Genomic DNA, 18,770 nt, shown 5'->3' with positions numbered 1-18,770 from the left:
ACCTTTTCAAACGATTTTTTTTAATATTTTTCCAGTCAATTAAAAATAATATTAGGCCTATAAAAATTTTTACCTCGGAAAATTAAGATAATTGTTCCATCGATGCAACATATGATGTCTCAGAAATGGGAGTGTGAACAATAACCAGGGACCGTCACGGTCTCTCTCTCTTTCTCCATGTGTGTGTGTGTGTCTTATTCTTTATTTCTCAACAAATCAAATTATAGTGCAAAGGAGAGACATACAATCATAATTATATATTACAAAATAAGCATCAATTAATACAAGGTAACACGTGCAAAAATGAAAATCAGGAAGTAACCAGTAATAAGATTCAATAAACGATAATATGACAAAATTAACGTCACGTAATACAGTTTGTGTAAAAATTCTAGTCCAGTTATTCAATATTTTTGGAAACGCTCTTATCATCGAATTAACAAAAGTTGAAAGTTTTGAAGAATAAAAAAACAATAATATCAGGTACTTTATATGTTACCTGTTTTAATCTAATTCAAATCTTCAGTCGGGGAGTACATACTACGTTTAAAACCAAAGCTAAACAATAAATATTATTTCATTGGATTAGTTTTTCAAACTTCGACATGCACCTGAATAAAAACAAAATGTTACTATGAAAAATACTTATATACATGAACATGTTTAATTACAAGTATACAAAATACCTATTTACCAATATACTTCACCAAAATCAATTGAATCCTTGTTGATTTGTTTATTGATTGATTGGTGTTTAACGCCGCTTTCAACACTATTGTGGCGGTCAGTAATTATTGGTGGAGGAAGCCGGAGTGCTCGGAGAGAACTACCGACCTTCGGTAGGAAAACGAATCCTTGTTAAACTTAGAACTTTAAAGCTGATTTTAATGAAAATGTCGGAGATAAAAAATTACATGCTCTTGTAACAGTAAAACCCTGCCAAAGATGCAACAGTTGATAAAAAAAGAGAGAATCTGATGAAAATGCAAAGACTGGAGGTATACATATTTATATTTGAAATTGTATATTTATCACCTTAAGATAGCTGGGGTGTCTAAATAGTCGACGGTAGATTTTTTTTCTTAAACTTCTGTAAAAGACTTCTTTGTCAATGTACTTTCAAATTTCATTATTAAAACTTGGGATTTAAATACGGACCTTGTTTTTTCGTTAAAATACATCGAAATTAACGAGATCACAGTTATTTCATAGAGGTTATATAGGGGTAACTTAATTTTTCCTTATAACTATATATCTCTGCTACAGTTATTGGAGAATGATAAGACAAAATGTTCAACCTCTGTTTAGATTGAGAACAGAAGTAACGATTTTCATTTTTTTTAAAAGTGAAGTGATTGTTATGAAAATGAAATCATTACAAATAAATTATATCTGGAGATAAAAGAAATTAACTAATCATTAAAAGTTATCTTGTTGCATGTTATGTCAATGAACATTGAAAATTTACCATCGCGCTTTTATTGTATGGTGAAAACTTATTTACGAACTTTAATCAAGAAATCAGACAAAACACCTTTTTCATTAAACCATGTTTTTTTACAATCAAGAAGCCAACACGAGAAAATTGAATTTTGCATTCCGAAAATCGGTCGTCAGACATATTATAACAGTAGTCATATTCTTAAATAAAATTAATCAATCAACCGACTTCTTTATGTTAAATATCATTTTTATATTCAATTTTCTGTTGTTCCAGACTTGTCTTAATTGACGTTACGGCTAAATCATAACTCCTCTTCTTCCTACATGATAATTTTCTACTAATTTGTAAAACGAATCTATTCAATTTTTAAAAGTCAGACTCTGTTTCCATCTAAACAAATTTGTTTTTGGCATGTTTATTGGTTCACTTTATCTGAATTATTATGTACTATAGAAATGGCATGGAAACACTGACAATATGAAAGCAATAGGCTATCTTTGTTTGGCATCTCCAATGCCGTTTCATTAATTACGCAAAACTTTCATGGCAACTAGACTCAGTACTATCTTTAACAAATCAAAATATGTGAATTGGTTAAAAGGGTATTGAAAGTTCTTAAGATAATTGGTTTTTGCATTGAATAACGATATATTTGGAAAACAGTTTCCGTTGTTACGTTATCTCTCAACGTATTTGGAAGATAATTGACATTTTATAGTTATAAAAATGATGGCCTGTCAGGTTTTGAAGCTCAAATTTTCCTGTTCATATTTGCATTAATTTTTTTCACTGGAGTGGTGGTAAATGTTGAAAATTATCACTATAATCAACATCGTCTACATTGTTAGTCAGGTCTGCACGAAGAAAATATAGATTTTTCAAGAAATTTGATTTATGCTTCAATCTCTCCGCCGTATGTATTTAATTATATTTCACATAATCTGTCAAAATCGTACAGACAGAATTCATGTTTTTGCTTACAAGAGATTATTATTTTTTTGAAACAGCAAAGTAAATATTTAACATAACAATATGTCAAGAAAAATGATTAAAGTCTTTGAAATTTTAACAAGACATTTGTCTAAGAGAAGCATTTACATTTGCTTTAGTCGGAAGTTTTAATTGAATAGGAAACTACACAATGTGTTTGTCTGAATGTTAAAATTAAGTAGAAATGGCTAACTCAATCTGCTCAATTATGCCTGACTTCAAAGTCAAAAGAAAACAAAATCAATGGCTATATAAGGTCTACTTATGGGGAAAATACTCAAACAAACGATAGCTATGGTAAAATTTGTTTAGGACAACATCAATCAGGGTATTACCATCATCAAAGACATTGTTCCACGACAATCGTGGCGTGTTATTTTGACCTTTTCAACACAAACTGTTCCTGTTCGTCGTATATAAACTAGAGGCTCAAATATCCTGTGTCGCTGTGCATCTTCAACAATGGACACTCTCCAACATTATGGACTAGAATAGAATTCATGACAAAATCCTGCTTTTTGTTGATCTTGTATTGCTTATAATTTTTTCTGTTAACAGTTTCTCTCTATCTTCTTTAGTTTTGGCCAAAACACATACAAGGGTAAAAAATCGTCGATTATGGACAATCACTCCTATCAAGAGTTTACTAACTATTTCTTCAAAATTGGATTACTTGTAGATCTTGTCTGACTTGCTGATATTTTTTTCTATATAAAGTGTCTATCTTTTATAGTTGGTAAGATGAAAGGTAAAAACGCAAAAACTTGGTAAAAATTATCAATCGAAAGCAAATACTCCAATAAGGAGTCGTCAGACGATTTTAGCAATGTTGAATTATTTGTAGATCTTGTCTTGCCGATCATTTTTGCTATTTAATGTCTCTCTCTATCTATTTTGATTTTTAATATAATAAGCAAAATTGAAAAAATGGTATTTTGTCATTTAAGAGCAATTTCTCCAATAAGAAGTCGTCTGACAGTTTTAATATAAACAGACAATAGGTAAATCTCATCATTCTGAACATTGTTGGCTCGTTCAGATTTTCTCTATTCATAGCGGGTTTCAAGATAATAGACAAAACTTGCATTTTACCCCTATGTTCTACTTTCAGCTATGTCGGCTCTGTTGGACATATTTTATAAACTAGATACCTTAATGATAACTGTGGCTAAGTTTGGTTAAATTTGGCTAAGTAGTTTCAGAGGAGAAGATTTTTGTAAAAGTCAATGGACGACGACGGACGCCAAGTGATAAGAAAAGCTCACTTGTCCCTTTGAGGCAAGGAGATCCAAAAAGACATCAAGGGGACATGCAATCAAAAATACTAAGTAGAAGAAAAAAAACCCAATACCATGACAAAAACTTCCGATAAATAGACTAACAACATTCTGAAAAACAATTTACAGAAAATTCAAACCCGAGTCGAAAAACCCAAATAAAATCCGGGGGTGATATCAGATGCTCCGGAAAGGATGGCAGATCATTTTCCAATAGTATCACTCGTCGTGTTAGTAAGGTGTACATGTGTAGTTGCTATATCTATAACTTTGAAACTCTTGTCTTTTAATTTACGTCGTTTTTTCTCTCTCTCAAATTGCAACTTTTGTATTGTATCGTGTCGTATTGGGATTAGTTTGAATGTATTCCGTAGAATTTAAATTACAACTCGTTTGAAGTAAGATCAAAATGATTCATTTGATTACAGTGTTTTTTATGTGGTGAAAAGCCCAACACATCACTGTAATGCTTAGATGGCAGGAAACATTGCATGAAAAGGGCTTATAATTCGGATAGACTGCATAAACCAATTTCTACAGTATAAACAAACTTATCGATAGAAAGGAAGTACGGTAGTGCAAGTAAGAAAGGTTATCTCAACAATATTTACGCCAAAACCAAGCTTACATTCAATTTATGTGACACCCATTAATTGCTTCTTGTTCTCATGTTGTATGAGACAACATAAACCAACTTGACTACAATTGCAGACCGTTGGTTATATTTAAAAGATCAATGTCAATAACTAAATTATAAAGTATGTTGGAAAAATTGTGCACAGTAAAATCTTTGTACAGTTTATAAACCTTTGCAGATTCTTACAGCCCTTGTTGTGCCATATAGAAAATAAAATGGTAATCTGAATCATATTAAATGTTACTTAATTATAAGCTACAATACAATTCAGTTCAATGCATTCATGTATTCCGTTCATAGAAATCTGTTTGTACAAATTCATTTTGATATCAAGTCAAATGCATTGTTAACGTGTTCGTTGAACAAGATATTTCCCCCACAAATGTTCTTAAAACAGAGACAGACATCTCAGTATTAGTCAGACAAAATTCAATTTTCATGGAAGAATAAATTGTTTCTAGCTAACATTGTTATTGATATAAATCACTAGTAGATAGAAGAAGAAATCATATTTATCAGAACCTATCAGAACTTAAGCAATGTTATGAAACTCTTATGTATATCAGAATACATTTGTTACGTAATATTGTTAAACTATATTAGTTTCAGATTTCTCCTAGCGCTTTATTAATGTTTGGGTTAGATCAATAGGCTTAAGATATCATCAAGAAAATATAATTGAAATTGAGTCGCTAACTGCCTAAGTCTCAAACGTCAGGTTCAAGACATCGCCAATGTTATTTCTATGTAATCCAAACAGGGGATCTGAACAAATACCGAATATATCAAAATTCAAACAAGTTTTACCCCGCCACATGTTCATGAGCATGTCCCAAGTCAGGAATCTCGTCGGTTGTTACTTATATCTTCATGTTTTGTCATTTTGGTGTCGATGGCAGAACTATGATAATCTCATTTACACTTGTACACAACTCTGTAACTTTTTTTTAGTCACGTGGTGATTTTGACCTTGACATATCGAATGTAGAGACTTCTTCCTCTAGTGTTGCAGACATTTTGTTGACCTCTATATCCCTTTTTGATTTTTTGTATCATTGCATTGCTGTCTTATTGACGTATATCCAAAAGTCATCTTTTTTTTTTAAGTTGTTTGTGATTAGGCCAGTCCTCTAAATTGTAAAAACAGTAGTACCTTAAGTTGAAACCTGACTGACGACTGACACGAAAAGGGAATAAATAATCTTTCGTATTTACGTGGATTAGAATAAAATAAAAATGCGAGAGCAAGAAAATTCAACTTCAATAAATAAATGTTAATGTAGCCTACGCACCTAAGCTTAAAGTTCAATTTAAAAATGTATTTACAATGTAGGATAGTAATATCACTACGTCCTTACTAGTTGTAAAGTATGATGAATAAAATTACGAATCTTGTGAACAGATTTGTTACAGAATATGTTCTACTTATGCATAGAATTAAGATTAAAAAAGACGAACAGAAAAATGTCAATGTGTGAAGTTTATTCAGACAGTACAATATAGGATGATCGAAACAAAGACTCAGTGGAGGGGATGGTATCTGTACACTTCTCGGAGTCATTCTGTAATAATATTCAATTTTAGTCGCTGACCGTATGAAATACTTTAGTTATTTAAATGTCTTAATGCGGTATCGGATAATTCTTGCATATTTCTCGCACATTATTGACAGCTCTGCAATTAGATAGGCCACCCAAGCATGATACTCATCTTTTCAACATATTCACCATTAATCATCATCTATCTAAATTAAGTCTATGGTTTCCACCAATTTGTCCAATAAATAAATGGTCAATTTTTTTTTCTGTGCTATCGATTGTAAATGGACAGTTCCTTTGTAGGTTAATGTTGCATCCGAAAGCAGAACCATATACGCCATAAATCATTTCTTTCTCAACGTAAAGTAATTGTCACACTATTAAGTTATACATATACTCAATTAAACTCAACTAACATCATTTAAATAAGAAGAAGAAGAAAATAAGATGAAGAGATTTATAATGTTCAATTCGTCAGTTGAAAATTTGTTAGAAAAATATTTAGAACTCTATAGTGTAATACCAGTTGACATTTTATCCTTAACAATCACGCTTTTGCGTTATTTTAATGTTTCTTTTAAATATTATGCTGAAAAGATCTAAACAATGTCATTATAAGTTCCATTCATTCGATCAACCCTGAATGATGCATTGATTATGAGATTTTCAAATTACTATTGTTTGCAACTGCTTACATAGATATAAGAAGATGAGTGCCAATGAGACAACATAAACCACTTTGACTACAATTGCAGACCGTTGGTTATATTTAAAAGATCAATGTCAATAACTAAATTATAAAGTATGTTGGAAAAATTGTGCACAGTAAAATCTTTGTACAGTTTATAAACCTTTGCAGATTCTTACAGCCCTTGTTGTGCCATATAGAAAATAAAATGGTAATCTGAATCATATTAAATGTTACTTAATTATAAGCTACAATACAATTCAGTTCAATGCATTCATGTATTCCGTTCATAGAAATCTGTTTGTACAAATTCATTTTGATATCAAGTCAAATGCATTGTTAACGTGTTCGTTGAACAAGATATTTCCCCCACAAATGTTCTTAAAACAGAGACAGACATCTCAGTATTAGTCAGACAAAATTCAATTTTCATGGAAGAATAAATTGTTTCTAGCTAACATTGTTATTGATATAAATCACTAGTAGATAGAAGAAGAAATCATATTTATCAGAACCTATCAGAACTTAAGCAATGTTATGAAACTCTTATGTATATCAGAATACATTTGTTACGTAATATTGTTAAACTATATTAGTTTCAGATTTCTCCTAGCGCTTTATTAATGTTTGGGTTAGATCAATAGGCTTAAGATATCATCAAGAAAATATAATTGAAATTGAGTCGCTAACTGCCTAAGTCTCAAACGTCAGGTTCAAGACATCGCCAATGTTATTTCTATGTAATCCAAACAGGGGATCTGAACAAATACCGAATATATCAAAATTCAAACAAGTTTTACCCCGCCACATGTTCATGAGCATGTCCCAAGTCAGGAATCTCGTCGGTTGTTACTTATATCTTCATGTTTTGTCATTTTGGTGTCGATGGCAGAACTATGATAATCTCATTTACACTTGTACACAACTCTGTAACTTTTTTTTAGTCACGTGGTGATTTTGACCTTGACATATCGAATGTAGAGACTTCTTCCTCTAGTGTTGCAGACATTTTGTTGACCTCTATATCCCTTTTTGATTTTTTGTATCATTGCATTGCTGTCTTATTGACGTATATCCAAAAGTCATCTTTTTTTTTTAAGTTGTTTGTGATTAGGCCAGTCCTCTAAATTGTAAAAACAGTAGTACCTTAAGTTGAAACCTGACTGACGACTGACACGAAAAGGGAATAAATAATCTTTCGTATTTACGTGGATTAGAATAAAATAAAAATGCGAGAGCAAGAAAATTCAACTTCAATAAATAAATGTTAATGTAGCCTACGCACCTAAGCTTAAAGTTCAATTTAAAAATGTATTTACAATGTAGGATAGTAATATCACTACGTCCTTACTAGTTGTAAAGTATGATGAATAAAATTACGAATCTTGTGAACAGATTTGTTACAGAATATGTTCTACTTATGCATAGAATTAAGATTAAAAAAGACGAACAGAAAAATGTCAATGTGTGAAGTTTATTCAGACAGTACAATATAGGATGATCGAAACAAAGACTCAGTGGAGGGGATGGTATCTGTACACTTCTCGGAGTCATTCTGTAATAATATTCAATTTTAGTCGCTGACCGTATGAAATACTTTAGTTATTTAAATGTCTTAATGCGGTATCGGATAATTCTTGCATATTTCTCGCACATTATTGACAGCTCTGCAATTAGATAGGCCACCCAAGCATGATACTCATCTTTTCAACATATTCACCATTAATCATCATCTATCTAAATTAAGTCTATGGTTTCCACCAATTTGTCCAATAAATAAATGGTCAATTTTTTTTTCTGTGCTATCGATTGTAAATGGACAGTTCCTTTGTAGGTTAATGTTGCATCCGAAAGCAGAACCATATACGCCATAAATCATTTCTTTCTCAACGTAAAGTAATTGTCACACTATTAAGTTATACATATACTCAATTAAACTCAACTAACATCATTTAAATAAGAAGAAGAAGAAAATAAGATGAAGAGATTTATAATGTTCAATTCGTCAGTTGAAAATTTGTTAGAAAAATATTTAGAAATCTATAGTGTAATACCAGTTGACATTTTATCCTTAACAATCACGCTTTTGCGTTATTTTAATGTTTCTTTTAAATATTATGCTGAAAAGATCTAAACAATGTCATTATAAGTTCCATTCATTCGATCAACCCTGAATGATGCATTGATTATGAGATTTTCAAATTACTATTGTTTGCAACTGCTTACATAGATATAAGAAGATGAGTGCCAATGAGACAACTCTCCATTCAATTCACAATTTATAAAATTAAACCATTATAGGTCAAAGTACGGCCTTCAACACAGAGCCTTGGCTCACACCGAACAGCAAGCTATAAAGCGCCCCAAAAAATTACTAGTGTAAAACCATTCACATGGGAAAACCAACGGTCTAATCTATATAAAAACGAGAAACGAGAAACACTTATGAACCACATCAACAAACGACAACTACTGAACATCAGATTCCTAACTTAGGACAGGTGCAAACAATTGCAGCAGGTTTAAACGTTTTAATGGTACCAAACCTTCACCCTTATATGAAACCGTGATAGTGTAACATCACAACATAGAAAGACACACTATAAAATATCTATTGAAATGGCTTAACTCAATCAAAAGACGTAGTAACACAAATGAAAATACACAAAACGAATAAATTTGATCTATGATACAATGTAAATACAAAATTAATTATAATAAGGGGTGAATAATAAAAGAAAAAGTATCATACCGCTTATACCGCTGTGAAATGTTAAACAATGTCAGAAAAACATCAACCTTGAAAAAAAATTCCGCCATTTGCAATAATTTTATACACCTGTATATGAAAATAATTTTTTTGTTAGGTTTGTTTCTGTCTGTATAACCTTCCGTTTAGGAACACCAAGAACATGCACGGAAACATATAGCACAGATTTAAATGAGTTTATTTTTGTTCCTTATTGAGAATTAGTTACTGCATTAATAAATAACAAGAAGCCGGCAATTTATGCTTGTTATGAAATTACAAATATAAGTAGATATATGCTTTTGTGTAAAAATAAAACAAAACATTAAAAAGTAAGAATAATTATAAATAGAAGAAGATGTGGTATGATTGACAATGATACAACTATCCATGTACCAGATTGATTGATTAATTAATCATTGCTTTTTAATGCCAGTTTCAACACTACTGTGCTATTTCGTAGCAGTCGGATTTTATTGTTTGAGGTAGCCGGAGTGCCAGGAGATAACGACCAACCTTCGGGATGAAAACTTACAATCCTAGTCTTTTAAGATTGAACTCGAGCGCACCTGTCATGTGTGGGCTTCGAACTCACAGCCTCAGTGTTCACAGGCTAGTGGTACAGTAGTTCGACTACTTTGACCACTCGGCTAGCGAGGTCCCCTCCCATGTACCAGAGATAAAGGAAAAGGATGTTAACAACTATAGGTTACCGTACGGTCTTTAACACGGAGTAAAACCTATATCGTATAATAAGCTATAAGAAACCCGGGACTGACAAAATGAAATACATTCAATTAGAAAACCAAGAAAAAATATGCAAAAATAAATACATAAATAAACTAAATACAGATAAGACCCACGGCAGTCAAAAACAAATTAAAGGCTCCTGACTTGGGACAGACATATGGAGAATGTGGTGGTGCCAAATATGTTTTGACACCCAATCCCCTCAGACAGTGGTGTAACAGCAAAACATAAACATAAGAACAGTCTGTAAAATTAGTTGGAAAGGGCTTGACTCGTCAGATCGGCAAGAAGCCTACTAAACTCCACATAGCACAAGAATTGATCAAAGAGTACTCACAGTAAATGAAAGCTAGTTCAAATATAATTACATATAAAATTAAAAGAGGGCAGCTCTCTCTCAAGCAAAAAAAAAAACAACAAAAAAAAAAAAACAAAAAAAAAAACCCTATCAAATATGACATATACCACAAGCACGGGAACACAAGTTATACTGCATCCCGACAGAGCAAGCAAAAAAAGGTGCAATCCATAGAAAAAATATTCTTTAAACATTTTGTTTAAAAACATTTTATAAAGGGATTTTTTGGGCATTTTTATGATGCGAATAAATTGTTATCAATGACTTCTATTCATACCTCTATCATATGATTTGCAATGTTGGAGTACATTTACTTCATTCTAATCATACTTTCCTGTCATGTCGGAGCTAAAGGTTTCATTTATTGTGCATACTAGATGACGTTTGCTCAAAATACAGTTACTGTTGGTGTATATTGATGTAGAAAACATCTACCATATGCAAAGATTTCTGATCTCCAATAGTGTAATTTGTTCAAATAAGAAATTAAAAGAGAGAATCTAATTGCTGTTAACGTTGTTATGACAAAAATAGTCATATACATTATTGAATATACACGTTTATTATATCTTAACTATATTCATGTCAATAGATACGGATTCATAAATGAACTTGAAGAAGAAGTAATTTACTTTCGCTTCGAAATAATATGATCACCAGCAAAGAATTTCTGGCGTTTCTACCATTATCTAAGATATCTTTGTCACGCAACGGAACACGATCCGGAAATGAAAACAAAAGAAACAGAAAAATCTATTTGAATTATTCAAACAAGAGGAAGGGTTTTATTTGCTTTAATCGATTAACTAATTTGACCAGTTCAATATGTTATCAGACCAAACTATTTGTAAATTATTTTAATTATTTCTTGGAAAATAAAAGAAGAATGTGTCTGAGGACACGAATGCTCCCGCTCAAGCTTCAAACAAACAAAAATGCGACGGATGGACGGAAATACGGGAGGATGGAAGGACGGAAAGACGAATGGACGGAAAGACGGAAGGACGAAAAGACGGAAGGACGGACGGTCTAGGATAACACTTATAATTACATTGGTAGCAATGAATTACATTGATTTCCCAGTCAAATAAAAACCGATAATTTCACATGTGAAATAAACGTGGTTATTTCACTCTCTGACGTCATACAACAATAGGCGTTGTCAAGACGTCGATAACGTCGGATCAAAACAAATTGTGAATGCGTAGAAAAAAGATATAGTTCCTTACATTTTCTACAATAATTTCATTAAAAAAAGCCATTTGCCAATGTAATAAAAAGAATAACTAATCAAAGAATTCAAATATCGAAAAATATTCAACTCGTGACCGAACAACACTGATAATTAACTCATGCGCTACGCGCATTCGTGAATTAATGTGTTGTTCGGTCACTCGTTGAATATTTTTCTCTATTTGAATTCTTCGATTAGTTATTCTATAAATGCCCTCGTCGTCTACGACGGGGCCATACAAAATAAACTTACCGTCAAGACAAATTGTCACTGCGGTCATCGTCCGTACAACAGCAAGTGTTTTGAAAAAAACTACATTTTATATATGATATTTTTACCTATAAGTTATCAATACCGAATCGTGAGTCGAGCACACATATTTAGATAAGTACTATTGATATATATATAGTCATTAAAACACTATGTACATGTATGTGTAGACCAGTACCATTGATATAGTCATTAACACACTATGTACATGTATGTGTAGACCAATACCATTGATATAGTCATTAACACACTATGTACATGTATGTGTAGACCAATACCATTGATATAGTCATTAACACACTATGTACATGTATGTGTAGACCAGTACCATTGATATAGTCATTAACACACTGTGTACATGTATGTGTAGACCAGTACCATTGATATAGTCATTAACACACTATGTACATGTATGTGTAGACCAGTGCCATTGATATAGTCATTAACACACTGTGTACATGTATGTGTAGACCAGTACCATTGATATAGTCATTAACACACTATGTACATGTATGTGTAGACCAGTGCCATTGATATAGTCATTAACACACTATGTACATGTATGTGTAGACCAGTACCATTGATATAGTCATTAACACACTATGTACATGTATGTGTAGACCAGTACCATTGATATAGTCATTAACACACTATGTACATGTATGTATAGACCAGTACCATTGATATAGTCATTAACACACTATGTACATGTATGTATAGACCAGTACCATTGATATAGTCATTAACACACTATGTACATGTATGTGTAGACCAGTACCATTGATATTATAGTCATTAACACACTATGTACATGTATGTGTAGACCAGTGCTATTGATATAGTCATTAAAACACTATGTACATGTATGTGTAGACCAGTGCATTTACTGACTCAATCGAAATCTTAACTTGCATAGTATTTTATTGCATTACCAATAATTATCAAAAATTTATCAACCTAATCGACCTTCTCTTTCCTTTTTATTTCAAAAGGTTACGTGCAACAAGCGATAAAAGGGAGGGATAGTTAGACTAATTTTCATTGAATATGCAGCAATCATTATTTTCTTTTGTTATTTAAGTAATCAACAAACCTTTTGAAATGCACAGAATAATTTTCTAGTTTTGATTATATCCTTATTGATAAACTAATAGATGTTTATTCCTTATTGTCACGACTCTGACAAAATCTAATTTTACAAAAATATTTTGAAACACGATTTTTCAATTGCTAGAACTTGTATGTTAAGACAAAGTGCAATTATCACAAATCTCAACTATCATTTTATGAAAATAAAGGAAAGATATAAATTTCTTACCGCATCCTATGAACAGCATTTAATACTTCGGCAAACTATTATAAACGTATGCTGAATTAAATTTACGAGGTAATAATGATTTCATGATCACAAAAGAACAAAAGGAAACTAGATATTCTGATCACGTGACATCTCGGTATTGACTCCAATACACAATCGACCATTAATTAATAAATAATACATCAGATATTTTCAGTTACTTATCTGAAACCCAACACTTAAATCTAGTCCCAATTAATGCATTATTTGTCTAATATAAATAAATTAAATATTTATCCACCGTGCGATGTGTAAGGACGACAGATTGGACATGGAGAGGTCTCTAATACGCTAGACTCAAGCTAGCAGCCACTCGCTAGCAGCCACTCCGCTAGCAGCCAGTTTTCAGATATCTCTATAAACCCAAAAGTTGCATAAGATTCAAACTTACTAAAACGTTTTTATTTTATATAACCACAATAATATCTGTTTTAACGTGAATTTAGCAGTCGAAAACATAATTCAATGAATTTTGACATTTCATTTCCTGTTCAATATTTTAAAAACAATATTATTTGCTTTCAACATCGTGCTGCACGCTTTAAAACTTCAACTGTCAACACTGACAAAATGAAATTATCTAAATATGGCCAAATTTCCTTGTTTCATGGTATCGACTTTTCCATCAGAAAAATTTGGTTCGATATTGTGTGAAATAGCTTTCCATATTCTCGGCATCCTGTAAGATAGTGCCTAAAAAGTAACAATATTTCTACGCTACAAGAATTCAAAGTTGCGTTCGTACTTTAATACTTTCATGTCAGCCAAATCTGTTTTAGCGAATCATTCTCTTTCTATAACAATGGGTTTCGCTAAGTTTTGATAATACGCAGGGATTATTTTAAGTAATCAAAGTATGGTGCGCAGGGACATTACTAATTAGCTATATTACCAATTTTTAAAAAATCCGTGCTATACCCCACCTGGAAATTTTAGTCAAGCATGCCTAAGGGTCCCAACTTTCATTTGCACCTAGTGTGGAAAAAAGTATTGCCGTAGGAAAATTTTTATTAACTTTGAAAGTTAGGGTAGGGTAGGGTGTCGGACCCTAACTTTGGACCATTTTTAAAAAAAATCCGTGCTATACCCCACCTGGAAATTTTAGTCAAGCATGCTTAAGTGTCCCAACTTTCATTTGCACCTAGTGTGGAAAAAAGTATTGCCGTAGGAAAATTTTTATTAACTTTGAAAGTTAGGGTAGGGTAGGGTGTCGGACCCCAACTTTGGACCATTTTTAAAAAAAATCCGTGCTATACCCCACCTGGAAATTTTAGTCAAGCATGCTTAAGGGTCCCAACTTTCATTTGCACCTAGTGTGGAAAAAAGTATTGCCGTAGGAAAATTTTTATTAACTTTGAAAGTTAGGGTAGGGTAGGGTGTCGGACCCCAACTTTGGACCATTTTTAAAAAAAATCCGTGCTATACCCCACCTGGAAATTTTAGTCAAGCATGCCTAAGGGTCCCAACTTTCATTTGCACCTAGTGTGGAAAAAAGTATTGCCGTAGGAAAATTTTTATTAACTTTGAAAGTTAGGGTAGGGTAGGGTGTCGGACCCCAACTTTGGACCATTTTTAAAAAAAATCCGTGCTATACCCCACCTGGAAATTTTAGTCAAGCATGCCTAAGGGTCCCAACTTTCATTTGCACCTAGTGTGGAAAAAAGTATTGCCGTAGGAAAATTTTTATTAACTTTGAAAGTTAGGGTAGGGTAGGGTGTCGGACCCCAACTTTGGACCTATTCAGACCTTAACCTAGCAAAGAGAATACTGTTATAAAAAAGATGACTGCGAATGTAACGGTGCCGGATCAAGGAACCTACCAAGATTTTAAAAACCATATGAGATAAATGAAAGTTCCAATCATAGTGTACGGAAAGTGTTTAGAGAAATTTTCCCTTTATCCGGATGAATTCCAACTTGGGGCTTGCTATATCAAACGAATTACAGTAGACACGACTACCCAGTCAACATGAATACGCGACTACCTAGCCAGCCTCAATGATTAGTGTATTGCGTATTGCGTTACTTGCAGTAGAAGGGTTTTTCTTATGATACTGTTATGCGGTAAAACTCGGATTGCAAAATATAAGCTGGAAAAATTAGACACACACTTTAATTTGCTAACATGTATGAGATTTACACGAAGAATGGTCGCAAAATTTTACTGGCCTTTACTTTGTCGAAAACTACATGCCTCGGCTGATGTTTGGATAAATGTACCATCTTTTGTGTTCGATGGAATAATTTTTTCGCAAAGAATATTTATCACGCAACAGACTGCCTGGATAATCAATGGTGTTCCCAGAAAGTAAAAAGTAATTGATTGTGACATCACGTTTCCTGTTAAGGAAATCGATGGAGATATGATAGCAAAAGAAAAGTTACCTAATGATTGTCCACTGGCTCCACAATCTTTGTAAATGAACGGAGTCAAATCAATAACCAGTAGCTAATCTTCAGAACAAGACAACATATGTGGTGCATCATGTGCACTTAAAGAGATATCTGGCCACGGGGTTGAAACTTAGGAATCTACAAAAAATTATCATGTTCAACCAAAGCCCACGGTTGAAACCTTACATTGACAAGAAAACGAAACTCCGAGCCGAACATATGGCAACATTTAAAAAAGAATTCAATAGGATGATGAAAGTGTTTGCAAAAGCATTGAAAATATCCGGAACCGTGTTGGTATCCGTAACAACATGAAAGCTTTAAAACTAGCAATCATATTTAATGATTTTATTGGCTGTAATCCACAGGACACGAACCAAGCTGGTATTTGACAAACCAATCTCCCTACGTTTGGAGATTTTGTACATGCTAAAAACACTGATGACTGATTATGAATAAGACTATATAAAAACCAAATACGGAACGCGAGCCACGATCTGCTTCACACACAATACTAAGTCTCGTTTGCAATATTCAGACCACAGACATTTACAAATACATATATAAACATGTGCTCAGTGGTACGAGATCTCCAATTACCCGACTGACCATAAATCCAAAGTTTAGACTAAGGTCTACAAGAAAGTTCTTGGAACCTTTAACGAGCCGGCTGGCCAATCTAAGATATTCTCCACGTTGCCCATTGTACCAGAGATAAAGGTAGATATTGCCTCTAAAATGGCCAATAGCACTTATGCACTAGACCCGTACGAACTTGTCACATTAGTGCGAGGGGTACCTGGTGTGTCACATACTAGTAGTCCAATAGCTATTGCCGATTGTCCAAACTATATTCTCCTTGTTGGCCATAGTACCAGAGGTAGAGGGAGACATTACCTCTAAATGGACTTTAGCACTTATACTCTAGACCCGTTGCTTATTCTCCTTCGATATATCATTGGATTTTTGATATTTATCTTTCTGGTACAGCGCTCAAAAATCTTATTCAAGTTTATTCACAAAGATCTTGGCCACTGCATTGTACAATGTGTATAAAAAAGTGGTTCTCTAGTTAACACCCTGTCGTCATAGCACTTAATGATATAGCAAATTCAGGGCGGTGTGTGCTTCTGGTAGGGTTTGATGTCTGGTTTGCAGTCATTCATTCGGCACCAGTGACTCATGATTTCTGCGGCTGAGATCTCTTTCTGTTCATTGATTTATTTTACAAAGTCTTTGGCTTGATTTCTCTTCGATCCCTCACAATTTTTTGACTTGACGTCTTCAGTGTAGTGGCGATGAAGACACAGAATCATGTGCAAAACAGTGTAGCCGAGACCATTGATTGGCGCGCTAAAATATCCCATTGACTGGGGTTTCTCCCAGTCCATTTTCTGTCTCCATAAATCTTGCATTAGTAGTTTGGCTCACACAGTAATAGGACTTAACGGATCGTAAATCCCTGAAGACTGGCTTAGAATCTCCCGCTTTGTGATATTCCCGATTTCCTGGTTCAATTTTACTTCCGGAGTAGTTTGTCTGTTGTTGTATCCCAACGTAGTCCAAGTATTTTCGTTTTGGTGTCTTTGTCCAGTACATTTTCAGCTTGTGCAAGTTTTCGGGGATGGTTACTACTTGATGTCCATGAGCGAAGATTAAACCCAGCTTCTGACATTAACGATCTTGCTTCACGGAAGTATTTAAGAGTTGCATCTCATTTTCAAGGCTTGACAATATGTTATCAACATACAAATCCTTCTTCATGGTAAACGCAGTTTCCGTTTTGTATTCATCTAAGTGCTTCGGTAATGCTGCATTTAAGATAAATGGAGAGCATTTGGTGCCAAATAATACATATTTAAACCTGTAAGTACTCAGCTGGCTAGTTTGATTATTCAGATCCATATAAAGCGTGTTACATCTCTGTCACTGTTGTCTAGGCCAACATGTAGAAAGGCGTTTTCAATATCTGTGCTCACTCCAATTTTGTTGAGTAGAAATCTCATCAGAATTTTTGTTAGATCATTAAGTACTGGTGGTATCTGCATTAATTAGTCGTTTAAGCTGGCATGGTTTTGCGATTGTTTGCAGCTTCAATCGTATACTATTCTAATGGTTGTGGTAGCTGAGTCCTTTCTTACAGCATGGTGTGGAATGTAATGAGTTTTGACTGGAATTGTGTCTTAATTTACCTTTTCGATGAATCCTCTTTTCTCCTGCTCTTTAATAATATCCTCATATCTGTGTAGTAACTCTAGTTCCCGATAAGTCTTCTGATTGGGCTCTCTGTTCCCGATTTAGCGATATAAAAGTTTAATGGCAAGTCACGGTGTTCATGTTTCCATGGCAATTTGGCCTGGTACTGTTTGCAAATCATTTAAGTCTGTTTTCAATTCTTTTCTCCTCCATATGATGACTTGATGATGTTTAAAAGGACGGGAGAAATTGATGAAGTCCTGTTAACGCTAACTGGTCATTACAATAAAAAGCCAATTTTGGAGCTAACTGCTGTGAGTCAATCATCTCGTATCACCTTATCCTATACTATCTTACAGTAAAAGTCTGTTCCTATCAGCAACGAAATTTCAAACTGTTCATGTGAAGTCAGTGGATACGCAAATTTAAGACTTCTAAAAAAACGGCTGATTTCTCACGTTTCGTGTCATGTTGGTCTGCATAGGAACGTATATGGTTGGAACAATCAGTGCGTGAATTGGTATATTCTCTCCAGAATCGGTCTGTATATCAATGGTTGCAGATTCAAGTTGACGTACATTGTTACTCACATCTCCAAATGCAGAAAGTTGAACTGTTTCTTTTCCTGTGGCGTTAACATTCACTTTCCTGGCTAAACTCTCAGTTATGAAGGAACGATGAGCACCCCCGTGAAATAAAATGTTTGTTTCTGCGTAATTGTGTTCAAAGTGTACTGGTGCTATTGCGGTTTTCAACAAAACATTCGAGTGTAGTTTAACTTTAGATGACGGGTGCATTACAACTGGTACGGTTTTCTCTCCGTTTTGACCTTCCGTCTTTACTGACTGTGACTTCTGTCCAGCTACAAATCGACCTTCACACAGGATT

At 33.5% G+C, this 18,770-nt stretch overlaps 1 protein-coding gene across 2 annotated transcripts in view; it reads right to left on the bottom strand.

Moving 5' to 3' along the window:
- Positions 1-18,770, bottom strand: part of LOC127700348 (alpha-protein kinase vwkA-like) — a 56,661-nt gene that overhangs the window by 7,249 nt on the left and 30,642 nt on the right. Inside the window, exon 1 of one of the 2 annotated variants that reach the window (XM_052203774.1) lies at positions 13,254-13,339. The exons of the other annotated variant lie outside the window; for it this stretch is intronic. The gene's annotated coding sequence lies outside the window, so the exon portion shown is untranslated. Of the gene's footprint in view, positions 1-13,253; positions 13,340-18,770 lie in introns of those variants that run through there. 2 annotated transcript variants of the gene reach the window in all.

Source organism: Mytilus californianus, unplaced genomic scaffold, assembly GCF_021869535.1.
Source record: "Mytilus californianus isolate M0D057914Y unplaced genomic scaffold, xbMytCali1.0.p SCAF_5, whole genome shotgun sequence".
Taxonomy (NCBI): domain Eukaryota; kingdom Metazoa; phylum Mollusca; class Bivalvia; order Mytilida; family Mytilidae; genus Mytilus; species Mytilus californianus.
Note: the sequence above shows the minus strand (reverse complement) of the source record. Positions and strands in the feature narration are given on the sequence as shown.